A 16,971-nucleotide genomic window follows, 5' to 3' on the forward strand; every position below is an offset into this window, starting at 1 on the left:
AGCTACGACGCCACGCCCACTTCCCCGAAGAGAGGGAGGGAGGAAGAGGGGGACAGTAGGGGAGGGCTGGGGGGCTCAATGGCGGATTTAGTTCTGGGCGACATGGGCAGCCTCCCAGGGCGTCACCTCGTCGGGGGCGGCATGAGTGAAATCAGACACACAGGGAAAAGCTACAGTACCAAATTCAGTCGCAGCACTGCATACAGGCCTGTAGTTTCTATATCAATTTATCACCCTGAATTAATAAATGACCAATCTGTGAAACACTGAAGATCACTGGCCTACATACATCACTCCTGATTATATCAACTGTTAAATGCATAGTGACTTATTCATAAACTTAAAGGGATAGTTCAACATTTTGGCAAATTCGCCTATTGCCATAATCCTTAGGCTATAGTCATAGCAGTAGGTTCATTAACTTTAATTAGGGTCCGGGCAGCTAAGCTGCCGGGACACTATTGTATTCCTAGGAATTCTTCTTCTTCTTCTTTCTTTCTTTCTTCTTCTTCCAAGGAAGTCATACTTCCCATGGGCGAAAACTCACCAAACTTTGCACAAAGGTTCAGTCCCATGCCAGATTCACTCAACTCCAAGGACATGTGCCCCCCCCTCCTAGGGGGGGCACAATAAGCGTTTAAATTTAAAAACTTTAAAAATTCCTACCAAACCAACGGTAGATGCTACAGTGTTGAAACTTCACCACAATGTCGCCTCAATACTGCTGAAACTTTTGTCAACTTAAACTTATTACAAATTATGAAGTCCATCACTCTGTTTTTTTCAATAACTGTAAAACTTTTAAAATGTATCTCTTCCCACAATTTTTGCTCAATTGACACCAAACTTGCTACAGAGCATCTCCAGACTGTCCTCCACAAAACTTGTTTCTCGGATTTTTGATTAAGCAAAAATTGAGCCTACAGTGCATGAAAACGTTTGACTGTAAACAGTACTGTAAACATATACCATCAAATTCTTGCTAAATACATTTTCAAACTTCCTGAAAAAAAATGAGAATATTCTGGAGTCATGGTTGATGAAGTTTGGCAAATATCAGAATTTTATCTCAAAAACTGAATTTTCTAGAACATTTTGAATTCTGCTCTCATGGGAACAACTGCAGTCAATGTGAGTGTGGAATTTATAAACATCAGATTTTCTCTTATGAAGCAAAACACTTATCATTAAAAACAAATCACCAACATTTCCATGCTGTCAAGATGCAATTTATGTATTATCAGATTTTTGTTTAGATGACTGAATTATTGACATTTTGACCATTTCATCACAACAGCTGCCCGGGCACTGGCTCACCTGAGTGGATAAATGAAGCTACACAGCAGGTCTCACTACCAGCTAATTAGCTCAGCGAGTTAAGAGCTGGTTCTTTGTGTCAGAGATTGTGAGTTCGAGACCCAGCAAGGGAGATGATGACGATGATGATCCAAATAGCTTGGACTGGACCATGTGCGAAAGCTCTTAACATCTTAGACTCATAGTAGATGTTTGACAAATACATATCATTATTTTACCTCAAAAACTGATTTTTCTTTTTACTGTGGTTTCAAATCTGCCTACACGACAGTGAATGGCTTACTCAATTTGTGAAGCCACTGTTGAATGCCACTTGTCAAGTAGCTCAGTGCGATAGACACTGGTCTTTGGTTCCCAAGGTTGTGGGTTCAATCCTCAACTAATGCAAATTGAACATTATAAGGTCAACTGTCCTGTCTTCCTATTCTCCTGTTTGTTGCTCAGAATTGCCTAAATTTGCCCAAAAGTAGCCCGGACCCGACCCATCGCTGCGCAGCAGCTATAATTATCAGTGCATCTTGTTTTGAGATTTGCGGGATCTCGTGAGATGCTCAGCAAACACAATGGAGGTGAATGGTACAGGTCCCCTGTCCCTCATCAAACTCATCAAATATACAATCCAACAAAACGCTCCCGTGGACAAGTTGTAACCTGCACATTCACCACATTATGAAATAATCATGTATAATTATGTAATGACACATGAAGCAAATACTCTACTTACACTTTTGAAATCACTCCGCCCAGCAGCCATGTCTGGAATGTAGTTCCAGCTATGCATTTGCCTTGAAAACAACTCCGTCTCGTAATGTTACATGATTATTTCATAGCGTGGTGAATGTGCAGGTCATAACTTGTCCACGAGAGCGTTTTGTAGTTGTTGGATTGTGTATTTGATGAGTGTATTTCATTGTGTTCGCTGACTCTGAGCAGCTGGCGTCTCTGCCCCGCGGATCTTAAAACAACATGCAATGATAATTCAAGGTAATGAACCTACTGCTATGACTTCAGGGATTATGGCAATAGACAAATTTACCAAAATGTTGAACTATCCCTTTAAGTGAATAAGTGAACATATGTGAATTTTGGTTTCTTTGATTGTACATCCCCTGGTAAAGTGACCACACCAACCACCCTCTCCACAACACTGTGGCAGGTCAGAGAAGCAGCAGCTTAAACGTCAAGGTTCAGGAGATCCTTTGTCCTCCCTGCCACTGTAGAAGCTGCTGGGGCTGGAGTCAGTCCCATCTGATATTGTGTGAGTAACAGTCACTCTGTCACAGAGACCGACATATAGACAAACAACACTCACACGTCCACAACCTTGGTCAATTTAGAGTCACCAATCAACCTAATGTGCATGTCTTTGGACTGTGGGAGGAAACTGGAGAACCCAGAGAGAACCCACCCAAGCTGTGCAGCCTAGTTCAATTTACAGTCATCCTCCTGAGCCTCCCGGCTTTGGGGGCAGAGCTGTGGAGATACTTCTTCTTGTGATCAGTATATGAAACCCTTTTTTCATCTGCACACCTGCAAGCTCTATATGGCCAAAAGGACACACTGCTGTCCATACATAAATCATCTTTAGCCCAAGGGTAGGTAGCTCCATGGTTAGGTGCTCCTGTCTCTTGCCAGTGGGAGAGATTCAAGAGGAAACTGATGTTGAGAGGATGTGGGGATTGAAGAGTTATATGGAGTAAAAATGTATGGATGTGGTGACATATTACAGGTTTGAGATCGAGGATGGCACAGGAGAGCCAGCTGAGCTGAGAAGTTAAAGGGATAGTTCACCCAAAATTCAATTTTTTTTCATTATCTACTCACCCTCATGTCGACTAAGAGCTGTGAGAATTTTCAGAGTCCTCCGTCCCTTCTCTGAGTTACGGGGGGGTCCAGTATTTGTCCATATAATGGTTGTCAATGGATACATACTTTCTTCGTCCAAAAAGAGACACCAAAAAACATCCAAATACCTCCATACTGCTCGTCTGTAATGTCCCTCTTGTATTGAAGCCCCGACATGAGAAATTGTTCCGCTGGTCAGTTTGCACTGACACAGGAAGAGCAGTGAACCGAGACACTGGGAGCTTCCACTACAAACAAGCTTAAAATATAGACTTGTTTAATTTTTTTCGGAACAATTTCTCATGTCGGGGCTTCGATACAAGAGGGACATTACAGACGAGCAGTATGGAGGTATTTGGATGTTTTTTTTGTGTGTCTTTTTAGACGAAGAAAGTTGGTATCCATTGACAACCATTATATGGACAAATACTGCTGTGCGGACCCCCCCGTAACTCAGAGAAGGAACGGATAACTCTGAAAATTCTCACAGCTCTTAGTTGACATGAGGGTGAGTAGATAATGAGTGAAATTTGAATTTTGGGTGAATTATCTCTTTAACATTAAAGGGCCATTGTCCTGAATGATCAACATGACTGATTGAATCAACCTTGTCATGTGTCAGCAACTGTCCTTTTGTTAACTCAACCGCATATTAGGTACGACACCCTGTAGTCTGTAGAAAACAAGCCTGCATACTGCATTATTTTAAGAAGATTTGTTCTTCAGTCAAGAGTAAGAAAAAAATCTAATACAAAACACAGAAGATGTGCAGGTTTACTGATAATCCTATTTTGCTTCAACTGTTCTTACCGTCTCCTTAACAGATGCTACACTTTGCAGCTTTTGAAGAAAAAAATTTAAAAAACAGGCTTACCCACTGAATGGCCTTAACCCAAGTTACTGTGACTACAACTAACTTACATCACTTATACATTTTTTCGATTCTAGGATATTATATCTGCTGTTGTCCAAAGTCCTTAATGAATGGATGGTGATTAATTATGGGAGGAGGTGGAAAAAGTCCACAACTCTATTATGAGTCAGAGCAGATATCCTGCTCAAATATTGCTGCCACTATCTGGTCTGACAATCAATCAAAGATTTATTGCATCTGTGTACGTCAGTCTAATTGGTGGGCATATTGAGAGGAACACATTTCTCCTATGGGTAGCCTAGCAGTGTTTTGCTGCAATGAGGTGTGTGCCAGTAATCATGGAATTAAAGTTTAGTCAGCCATAAAGTTTGTAACTAACTATCATAAGTAGGCTAACTAGACAGAGTGAGGAGGAGAGAAGTGTCTTCACCCCTCACTGTTCTGTTTACCTCACTTACCTCACCTGTTTTTCTTTTCTTCTGCAGAATGGAGGGACCATATGCCTGCAGAAAGCCTGAGCTACTGTTACACAGGAGTTTGTCAAAGTGAGCTCTACCCACCTGCGGTCCACCCTCTGTACTTGGATTTTTCACTCTGCCTTTAGTTTTAGATGGCGATGTTATAGTTACAGTCCTACTGTAGAGGACCTTTTGGTAACACTTTATTTGACGCCTATCTCTATAACGCATTATAACCATAGCCTACTCAAATGAGTTATAATGCAGTTATAGCACTGTATAACTATAGTTATAAACACTCATAAATGACCATAATGCTTTATAACAATAATCATAACACACTATAAAGCATTTATCATGACTTATAAGGTCAGGTATTATAATACGTTATAATTGTTAGTAACTCGCTGACAATGCCCACATCGATAATGCATTATAAATATAGTTATAATGTGTTATAATTGTCTTATAAACATGTATAACTATCATTATAAACACTCATAAATTATCATAAGGCTTTATAACATTAAGCATAACACATTATAGAGCATTATAACGCTATTGACCATATAAGCCATTATAAAATGCACTATGATGTGTTATAAATAATCATGATGCTTTATAACAATAAGAATGAGTGTTTATAATGATAGTTATACACGTTTATAAGCCAATTATAACACATTATAACTATATTTATAATGCATTATCAATGTGGGCATTGTCAGCGAGTTACTAACAATTATAACATACTGTATTATAATACCTGACCTTGTATGTCATGATAAAATGCTTTATAGTGTGTTATGATTATTGTTAAAGCATTATGATCATTTATGAGTGTTTATAACTATAGTTATATAGTGCTATAACCGCATTATAACTCAAGTATTATAATACATTATAGACATAGGCGTCAAATAAAGTGTTACCGACCTTTTTAATGAGTCTTGAAGTCGCAGTTAGCGACCAGTCCCCTCAGTCAAAGCAGACTAGACCAGGGCCTGTGTAACTGACGACATGCTTTACAGTTTGCCTCAAATGTACCCACTCTCACACACAAAGGCTCATGCATGGCAAAGCCTGCCTATTGAGAGCAACTTGGGCTTCAGTGTCTTGCCCTGGAACATGACATGTAGAGGCCAGGGACTGAACAGTCAACCATGCGATTAGTGGATTCCTGAGCCAGAATATTCAGAGACTTATTTCAATCCTGTGTGTTACATGCTTAGTGAGAAGTCTGCACATTTTTTATCCCTCCATGCCAGAAACAGCTGTAACCAGAGACATTATGGTTTTGTGTCAAGCTCATTTTCAGGAGTCGCATATCTGAGGAACGCCTTGAGGCAAAGGTCACCGTGACCTCTAAACAACAATTTGTTCACTAATTGTGACACAATACAGTTAACACTTCATATTCACATTCACCATTATTGTTTACATTTGACTACCAGTGGAGTCTATTGTCTTATGTGATGTTCTTCATGAGACTGTTGCATTCATTTCAATGTTGGTGGATTTTAGCCATGTAACTCTCACTTCTCAGCTGACTGGCTTAACTCAGTATGTTGACTGAGCCACAAGGGAAAATGATCTATTAAATGCACATGCTGCTTCAGCTCTACAACCACCTGGCAGATCAGATCATAATAATTGTTTTTCCCTCAACCTTGCAACAGGTCCTGTGTACTGAGGCAGGTTGCAACCACCCGCCTATTCAGGAACTGGACCCCAACAGCTATGAGACTTTAACGGACTGATTGAATGCACAGACCATAATATGCTGCTGCTGTCACGAGAAAATAGCATGAGCAATGACCTTAAAGCAGAAGTAAGCGATCCGGTGGTTTTGGCTAACTTCCTGTCAGCAGATGGAGTTAGCAGTCCCCGCCCTCGTCCCTACGTCACCACATTCACGCGCATCCCTTGGCTGCACACACAGAGAGGACCGCCCCTTTATGCCGTTCTCTCCTCATTGGATAAAGATTGTAGGATACTAGAGCACTGGAAAAGAGAGTAACGACACGCATTGGTTCAATGGAAGCGCCTCCTGATGGCGGAATATGGGTATTGCAAAAGCGCCCAAGAACTGACAACTCTGCATTGTTGGTGAATGAGCAAGTGTGGTATTTTCTATAATTTAAGGACATTTATAGATCACCCACGTTAATAGCATCATTGAGAATCCTTTACAGATAAACATTAACACATAAAAAACAAACAAAAAAAAAAAAACAGTTGTCTACATTAATGTTTCAATTTACATTTTGTAATAAACAAATTATAAGTGCAATTTGATATGACCAAGACACCTAAAAACAAAAACAAGGCCGTTTTCATCAATTTACAAGCAAGTGGGCAACACACATACATTGGAGTGAATGAGTTTTCTGGGCGCTTTTGCAATACCCATATCCTGCCACTAGCGGCGCAAAACCCTTACCACGGGAGTCAATGGTGGTGTCGTTACTCTCTTTTCCAGTGCTCTATAGGATACAAGGAAAGCTTTCACCTCGGCTTACAGCAGAGCAGAGTGACTGACAGACCCGTGTTTCAGACCAAACACTCTATATAAGTGATTGCCGTCGGAAGATATAACTATTTAAGACTTATATTAACACAAACATTCCGCTTACTTCTGCTTTAACAGGTTGGTTGAGTACACCAGACTACAATCTTACAATAACAAGTCCACGGTACAATATTTATTGCGGTATTGCGGTAAGGCATGTCACAATATGAAATTCTCACGTGTACAATAATACAGTAAGCTCCACAGTAGAAATGTAATCTTATTTTAAAGGTCCAAAATAGGTAACAAAAAACACGAATGTGGTAAAACTCTGCCTCCCTCCTTCCCTTCCTCTACCCCACCCTCACCTACCTGCCCCCACCTCCCTCTCTCCCGTCCTCACTCCACATCTGTAAAGTCTCTCTCAAGGCTCTAGCCCTCATTATCTGGTACCTAGGGTTAGCTAGTGGTACTTTTTTGGCAGCCCGACTTCCAACCAAGTGAGCCAAGGTGATACTAAAACGTGACATCAGCCAACTGCCCTCCACTGATTGGCCAGAGCATTGTCACTGGAAGAGTCGCGAGCGCGACGTCCGACACGAGAATCAAACCCGCTAATTTTAAAAACACACGGACAACAGCCACCACTGATCTGTGCTGAGACTGTTGTGGTTCTTTCACATGAATTAAATGATTGCTGTGTGGAAAACCACGCTGTGGTCTGTAGCGGAAGCTCCCAGTGTTGCTCTGCCGGAATCTTGCGCAATTTGCGGAGCCGTGAACTGGGTGTCAGTGCAAATCGCGTGAGATTTAGACGGACCAGGAAGAGCAGTGCTGGGAGCTTCCGCTACAAACAAGCTTAAAACATATACTTATTAATTTTTTTTCGGAACAATTTCTCATGTTGGGGCTTCAATACAAGAGGGATGTTACAGACAAGCAGTATGGAGGTATTTGGATGTTTTTTGTGTGTCTTTTTGGACAAAGAAAAGTGAGCTCCGTTTGCAACCGTCATATGGACATGCAGTGCTGCACGGAGCCCCGCTGTAACTCAGAGAAGCCACGGAGGACTCTGAAACTTCTCCCAGCCCTTAGTCCACGTGAGGGTGAGTAGATAATGAGTGAAATTTGAATTTTGGGTGAACTATCCCTTTAGTAATATCAAGTAATATCGAGACACTTTTCTTATCATGATATCACCGATACCATTACATCCCTATAACTTCTGTATGGACGCTGTATTACCAGCAGGGGCTGTACTCTGCTTTTTCAACATCAAACTCTGGATCAGTAGTAACATCAAGAACCTCCTCAACCAGAAACAGGAGGTCTCCAGGGATGGAGACAGGGAGAAGCTCAGCTGTGAGCGAGAGAAAAATAGAGGAAACTGCAGCACAGCAACATCAGAGGTGGAGGAAGATGAGGACCAGCACTGAAGAACAGCCAGAAAACACCAGGTGATGTGGATGAGGCCTCAGAGTTCACCCTGATCTACAACTGGTTTGATCCAGTCCCATGTACCTGTTCTCCCTCCCACTGCTACAGATGCAGCTTCTCCTATAACATCTCCGTAACAACCTGACACTGCATCTGTAACATTTGTATCTGGGGTCAAGTCTCCTGTCCTGAGGTGAGGGTGGAGCTCAAGAGGCTACCTCCTGAAAAAGCAACTGGCCAGATGTCTGTGGAGTCCAGCTGCCTGAGCCCCTCTCCACATGATCTTCACCTTCATGTGGTAAACATCATGATTTGATCCAGGACTTATAGTAGGATAACAAGCTGAGATAAAGGACTACAGACTGATACCCCTCACATCTCATATCATAAAGACCGGGGCAGCTACTTCTCCACCTTCTGAGGGCACAGGATAAACAAGAACTTTGCCTGCAATGGACATGTTGGAGTGATGATGTTGTCCTCTATATGCTCCACTGGGCCCATTCCTGCTGGGATGAGACAGGTGGTTACATGAGAATATGTTCTTTAATTTCTCAAGTGCATATAACACCATCCGACACCCAATCTTTAAGACAAGATCAAATGAATGGGAGTGGATCCCTGCTTCACGTCCTGGATTGTGGATTACCTGACAAGACCACCACAGTGGGTCAGGCTGGGTAACTGTGTCTCAGGGTCAGTGATGAGCAGCACTGGGGCTTTACAGGTGACTGTTCTAGCTCTGTTCCTCTTCACTCTGTATATGGAGGACTTTAAATACAACTCTGAGTCTCACTACATCCAGCAATGGCACATGAGTCATGATACATGACACAGCTGTTATGGCGTGTGGTAGGAACAGGCAGAAAGAAGAGTAGGGATCTGACAATGACCCTCAGTGCAGGGAGCAACAGCTGCCTCCTTCCGAATCCCCCCAGGTCCAAGGAGATGGTCAGCAACTTTTGGACTTCTTCAGACACTCTTCAGACAGTCAACTACTGTATGAGGGAAGGACATATTCTTTGTGAAATGCTACAGATATGAGTTGTGTCCAGTGAGCTGTTTTTCCGGGACTGTGGTTGGCAGGAGACACATGCAATTTAGGCTCGAGGACCAACCATCCTCTCTACAACACTGGGTCACAAAGTCACAAAGGCAGCTGCAATGTGTCACCTCACTGCTCTGCACTGAGAGTTCCAGGAGATCCCTTGTCCTCACTGTCTTCAGACTGTTCAACACCTCAGCCCAATGAGATGGCCGAATCATTATCCAAAGAATATATAATGAAAGATAATGAAAACATGTACTGTAGTACTCAAGTAAACTTAACTTTGTTAGTGTCAATCTCATTAAACTACATTATGCAAAGTTTTTCAGATTTTCTGTTTTTACTTTCAGAGGTTAGAAAGTGAACAAAGATGAAGTTGTTGCCAACTGCAACTCCTGGTTCCAGGCTTCCAGCCAGACACAGCCAGCCAGCAAGTGTGTGATTTTAATGAATGGAAAAACACACTTGGTGATGATGGTAACCTCCAATGCTTCGTATTTTTCTAGAAATGTAAAATCCTTTTTAATGAGTTTATTCAAAACAAAGTGTCATATTTTCTCCCTTAATCTCATGAAGTAATGCATGCAATGCTCTGTAGAGATGACAATGAATTAACCAACCAGGACAAATTACTTTCTTATGTGAAAGCCGAGCTAATAGTAATGATACGAGGCAACAGAAAATGTGTTGTCTGTGGTGGTTGGATGTAGAATTTAGTTTATCAGTGAACGTTAAGTGTGTGTGATAGTGATAGACCATGGTCATGTGTGTTGATGTAGGGACAGGAGCCCGGACGAGTTTGCCTCTACAGCCAAAACCAGCCAACGAGAGCTACTCTATTAAAGATTATGGGATTAAAGAGGCTTTGAGCTGATGCACTCCCCAAGTGCTTTCACTACAGCTTATCACACATAACTCACCCTCTCTGGTTTGAATAAGCTTTGGCCAAGGAGGCAGTGTGGTCATCTGGATGCTGACTGCACTGTATATCTCTTTACTGGACCTGAAATTCAAGACTTGTGGCCTAGATCTGCAATATGGCCAAGTTCAGATGTTCAGTGAGTACAGTGCTGCCCTACAGCACGTAGGAGTGCGGAGGCGTGGAATAACTACAGTTCTTGTTTTCTGGGTGACCTGGAGTTTCAAAAAGTTGAGTTAAATCTGCCAGTACTCTGAACATTGCAAATGTGTTACAAGAAAGGCACAGGCTAAAATCCTGCCAAGGGGAGTAAATTGGTCAGGGTGGGCACTGGGGACATAAACAGAGTAGCCAACAGTTTTTGAGAAGCCAGTGGTTTAGTCTGAGTTGGACTCTAAAATGTTAACACCTGTTTTGTTCCTGGAGGCAGTAGTACCTAACAGGACTAACTCAGAACCGAATGGTTTTCAGTCAAAACTGTGTTACTCAGCAGTTTTCAGCCTGCAGTATTCCCCACAACAGACTCACCCTCATTGTCTGTGCAGAAAATAAACAGTTCCCACTTCAAAAATCTAACTATTGTGAAAAGACTATCAGCGTAGAGCACTGAGATAGGTCAAGCCACTGTTACTGTGGGTAAAACTCACTGCTGTTATACTCACACACATACTGCTAGAACGAGGAGTGTGGTTGCAAAAAACACACACGCATGCACATTCTCAAACAGAGCAGTCCTCACACAGTGAGTACACAAATATTTATGTGCCAGCAGCGTTTTCCACTGAGCGCCCAACCAAACACACTAAAGCTGGTTGTGACAGGAAAGTGTATCTTATGAATAAAAAAAAAAAAGTTTGTGTGAATAGAACAAAAAAACAAATGACTTTTCTCTGTTTTTCAGATTGTTTGGTCATGCTGCATTAAGGCCGAAAGGGTTCATTTGTGTAAATGTGGCTTTTGTTATTTTATCGCCATTCTTCTGTCAACAGAAGGCAAACATCTGTGAAACAAGACTCTGAATTATGAGATAAAATTTCGAGACTACAGTAACTCATTACAACACATGTAAGACAACACACGTAAATGTAAATTCATCACAATTATACAGCAGGGGATGGTGTGTGTGTGTGTGTGTGTGTTTAATTGGTGTTGAACATGGGAAACAGCTGTGCCATAGTAGCACATAGTGGAAGAAAGAACAAGTAAAACAGTCAAAACGTCTGCCCAGTGAGTGAATTAACCCGCACAGGCCGCACACACGCACTCCCACCCACACTCCCTTTCCATCCACCCAGTAATTTCAAGCAGGGATGGTAGACTCTTTCCAGGTTTTGCTTGGAACTGACCTTTTCTATATATATATATATCTTCAAGCTCCAGATGCCTTGTCATTAGAAGTCCTCATATAGCAGGAAGGCTGGTTCCACCCATGACAGCGCCACTCACACACCCCTTCCCACATGTCCCTGTCTCAGAGGCCAACACCTTTTGTAGCTTTGCTTAGCAGTTTGTCGCATGATGTTTTGAGAAGAATGTTTTGTATCTGTCCACACACAGACTAAGTCGTAATGTTTTTATTTCATTTTCAGAAAATGTATTTGCAGCTCAATCTATATAAAAACATCTAGCTGTGTCCTCATAGATGTAAATCTGCAGTGCCTTAAACAGGCAGCAACATTTCCTCTCTATTTCTCACTGAAACTAACAGAAGTCCATTAGGCTGCATACTGTACACAGCTTTCTATCAGAATGTGTTGCTTTTGCTTTGTTTACATCTGGCATCTACACCAACGTCATCACACTGGTTGCTCCATGACCGGGTCTTATGAGTCATCATGACCATGGTGAATACAAGACGGATAACTGATTCATGAAATGATGCAGTTTAACACTGCAGCTGTCTTTGCTGCTCCTCATTTATAATATTTTTAACTAAAAGGAAGATAATTTGCTTCCTGTCTACGCAGGCACATGCATGCCCAGTCTACATAAAGAATTTCCTGGGGTGTTTGCATGAATGGAGATTGTTCCTGTTACATTACAAAACTGCAACTTAAGAAAAGACATGCAAATACTTTTGTGCTGCTCTGTATCCCAAGACGGTGCAAATTTGTGTCCCTTGATAACACACTGAACATGTTGTAAAATTGTTGATGATGTCTTAGTTTAGTTACTTTATTGTCTCTGTTGGGAGTAATTTGTGTAATGTCTATTAACATATAACATAACACATAGCACAGAACACAAAAGACATATATTCACATCAACATAAAAACATAAAAACATAGCACGAGATGTCCACGGCCCTTCCATCTCACAAACCCCACACACACTCTCTCCCTTTGCACTATTGCACTACCAGGAATCTATTGCACTTCCCTGTTCTATCATTAATTTATTGCACAAATAATTTTAGTGCACTGCTATTATTCTATTGCACTTCCTGTTCTATCATTAGTTTTATTACACAATCCCAAAAGTTGTACACACACACTCACACACATGCACTGTTTAGTAGTTTCATCAAGGTAGGTATAAAGGACAGTTTGTATCTGTTTTGTGATTTTGCAGCATGTTTATGTGTTTTCATTTCCTTTCTTAAGTTGTAATACGCTGCGGTCTGCAGGGCCGGGGTTAATGTTATGTCCACACTTACAGTATAGGATATTTTAGAATACAGTTTGATACAAACATACATTTTCCGTTGGCTTCGTGTCGAGGTTAAGAACATGGAGGAGGTACAAAGTTAGTGGGGAGGTGATGTGAGCATGGCAGGGCTGGATTGAAATAATGGAGGGCAGGAGGAGGAAGAACATTGGGAGGGGCTGCAGTCTTAAAGGGGGGAGGTGGAGGTAAAATTAGTATGTAATTATCTCTTACTCTCTTAAATTAGTGGGGAGAACAGCTTACTACAGCCTGATGTGTGCTCCAGCATCTCTCCTCCTCTCCACGGAGTTTAACAGGAATCATCTCTGTGAGCAATGGGAATCTTTACATTATTTTCATTTATAAACTGCCATGATGAGTTTTAGGTTACAGAAGTTTTTATGCTCAAAGTGGCTATGAGTCACCATGATCCCAGGATTTGACATCTCCATCTCAAGAAGAACAGGGTACAAACAGGAAAATGGATTACATGGCATTGATTTCAATATGTGCTATGAACTGATCAATGAGGAGTGTGTTCTCAGTGAAGGACTGAAATGTCCTCAGACTGACGGGTTTACAACAAATTGGGTCCGATGACATTTTCTCCTGGAGGCAAAGGGGAGCCAGACTTCCCTTCTTTTTCAAACTGTTGTCAAAATGTATGACCCTCCAACTGATATGTGAATGTGTGGTGAATATGGTGACCATAAGTGATAAATACCTTTTGTAGACTGATGTCAGGACTGAGGAGGCCAGGTTGACGGTAACATCCCCTAAAGAAGAATTCAGAAAGATTAACCATTCAGATAAAGCTATACCATCAGTGAAACTGATCAGTCAGAATTATGCAGAGGGGGAGCCAGCTGCCCTCTGGCCTAAAACAATATCAAGATCATAGCATGTAAAACTTTAAATACCTCCTGATCCACTTTGTTCCTCATTTTTTAATTAGCAATGTGCTTTAAGCAGCTGATTATGTACAGCACAATCTTGGCTTCCTCAATAATTTCCCCCATGCAACTGATCACGTTCTAACCAAATGAAACAATTTAGTAATATAAAATAGTATAATGTTCATTGAAAAGCATAGAAATCCCTCTAACCTTACGCAACAAACCATAAAGAGAAATTGGTGCTACCAGACTTTTCATTTGAAAACAGCTGCTTTGTGTGACTGAAATCATAGCTGATAAGACTGAGCCAAAACTAACACAGACTGAAACTAACACAATCTGGTGATACATTCTCACTATAAGCATCAGTGCAGTTTTACAGTGGTTGTACCTACTGTAGGTCTCTGGAGAGTAAGCTTATTGATGTATTCGAAACCCTTTGTTGCTTCCCCATAGCAGTGCACAATGACAGTCACAAATACATAGGGGAGAGCAGCACTGGTTGTATACATGTCAGCTGGGATTGGCTCCTTGAGAGCCTGTATGGATAAGTGGCATAGAAAATGGATGGATGAATTTTAAGATTCAGTCTGTTATCATGTATCAATTTACCACAAAGATAATGATCTAATTCATTTCTGAGAATCTTATTCCATTCAGGAGATCAATGAAAGAACAGTCTGCAAGTGTCAAACTCAGAAATATTTTTCCACTGTAAAGGTACAGTATTAAAGGGAACATAGTTTATATCATTTTCATGAACATGACTTTTGGAGCTGGTCTGTCCTTGACTGAGCTTCTATCATTCTGAGATCAGTTATGATATTGTTGCATTGTGTCCATGTGCAGACTTCTATGGAAACTAAATGTGTACAGTAAGTGTTAAGAGGCAGCAGTAGCAAGTAAACAGATCAGGAATAGATCAGAATGTAGGCTGTGTTAATGGCGAGAAAAAGAGAGAGACAGAGAGAGAGCAGAGTTAACTAGTTAGAAGTTGGCTATATAATATGTACACAACCAATCCAAGCTGCAAGGGCTGAGATTTTAACAATAGCCTGAGGGCCACAGGGCCCCGGGACATACGGGACGTCACAACCACAATGAGACATCAGTGGCTGCTCTGTAGTTAGACTCTTCAAACAAACTTGTGTTTATTATGAGTCAAAGATATTTTTCATAGCCTAATGTTTTGGCTGTTAGCCAAATAAATAAAAAAATAAATTGTCCATGGCTACAAGGGTCAGACACACAGACAAAAAGCACCAATTAGGGCTGTTCGATTTTGCCCAAAAATAAAATCTCGATTTTCTTCTCTGAAAAATCGATTTCCGATTACGATGACAATTTTTTTGTTAAATGACAAACTATTTTGTGTGCTGTTTGTGTCTTTTTAAATGGACCTAATGGACCGTGAGAGCTGTAACTGTGTAGTGGAAAAGGGCCGTTGGTCTTTTTGGCAACAAAATCCTCACTGGTCTTAGCGAAATGCCGACATGCTTGTTTCCAGTGTGTGGGGAGAGCAGTGGGAGAGCGTGATGGGAGGAAGGAGGCAGCAGTCATTACAGTAATTCAGCGCAGCCCAGATTCATGAACGGGGGCTTACCGTAATTACCCTAGTTAGAGTAAAAAAATCGATTTTTATGATTTCAAAAAAACGATTTTTACAATTCCAAATAATCGCGATTGCGATTTTAAATCGATTAATCGAACAGCCCTAGCGCCAATATGAAGTTTTTGTTACATTTCACCCCAGCGAGAGGAAGAGAGAGAACACACTGGCTAAAAAGATAAAGACAGAAATGTAAAAATTATTACGACCACCCCTGGTCTTCCCCAAATACTTAATCTGAGAAAAAACTGGAGTGATCCAGTGCTTTTTGTGCTAAAAGATATTTAAAATGTAACATTAAACATTTCTATTTCCCCCTCATTCCTCCCTCTCTGCTCCCTTCACACCCTCTCACAGTAGTTTATCTCACATCTGCTTCTCCATTACATCCACAGTTAAAATGACTGCAGTGGTCTGATGAATGTATTTTTACTGAACCCTTCTCCGTTGGATCTCATTGGAGTTCTGGTCAAATTTGCACTGCACATAGTTACACATGAAGATGCTGGCTGCATAGTAAACACTGAGGCTTGGTAGGTTTGTTTTGCCAGGGGATATTTAACAGATTATATTTTTAAATGAGAACATTTAAATAGCGGCACAACGCAGTAACAATGGCAGGCCATCAGTGTAAAGTCAGCAAGGGGGAAACTCATTTTCCCGCTCCTCATTTAGAACAGCATGTGCTGCTGTGTTGTCGCCACTGTGCCTCCAAACCAAAGCTATACAAATATATCTTGAAGGCAGAGACTTTCTGGAGGCAGAAAGCCCTTATCATACTGGTTAATTAACAGAGCCAAGGGATTTAAGGTGATGTTTAGCCATCAACCATTTCACCGATGTGAAATCCAACAAGAAGAAAGGGAGAAATGTGTGTATTTGAAATGATACAGGATGAAGTTTGTGCTCCGAGTGAGCATGTCGCACAACACAACTCTGAGCAAGCACAAACACTGTGTGGTGGAGTTTCATGGATTATATTCTAGCCTTCAGTAATGTCTTGTATTAATCAATAATAGCAAGTTGACATGCTGGATGAATGTTATGAGCCGCCTCTCTCTCGTCCTGTCTGTCTTACAAAGCCACAGTGAGTGATGCCAAGACTTATATGAAACAGTAATGATGCAGTGACTTGCACTAAATTGATTTAGTGCATAGGTGTAACATAACAGATCCTACCATGCTCATGACATATTCATGTTCAAGTAAATTAAGTATCATTTAGAGTCTCTCTTCTTTAGTAAAGGTGTTAAAATAATCTACAGCGAACAGTTCATGGATCCTAAATGTAATGTGAAAAACAGTTAACAGGCATCACTAATGTGGTTTGTGTCTGCTAAATTCTCACATACAACACACAAACACGCTAATCCAGTGTAGCGCTTCTATAATCTTATTAACCTCCCATGG

General features: G+C 41.2%; 1 protein-coding gene across 1 annotated transcript in view; it reads right to left on the reverse strand.

The window, feature by feature from the left end:
• Positions 1-16,971, reverse strand: part of smpd3 (sphingomyelin phosphodiesterase 3) — an 83,648-nt gene that overhangs the window by 62,934 nt on the left and 3,743 nt on the right. Inside the window, exon 3 of the mRNA XM_085778209.1 lies at positions 13,781-13,832. The gene's annotated coding sequence lies outside the window, so the exon portion shown is untranslated. The remainder of the gene's footprint in view (positions 1-13,780; positions 13,833-16,971) is intronic.

Source organism: Trachurus japonicus, chromosome 6 (genome assembly GCF_045865225.1).
Source record: "Trachurus japonicus isolate A0001 chromosome 6, Traja_1.0".
NCBI lineage: Eukaryota > Metazoa > Chordata > Actinopteri > Carangiformes > Carangidae > Trachurus > Trachurus japonicus.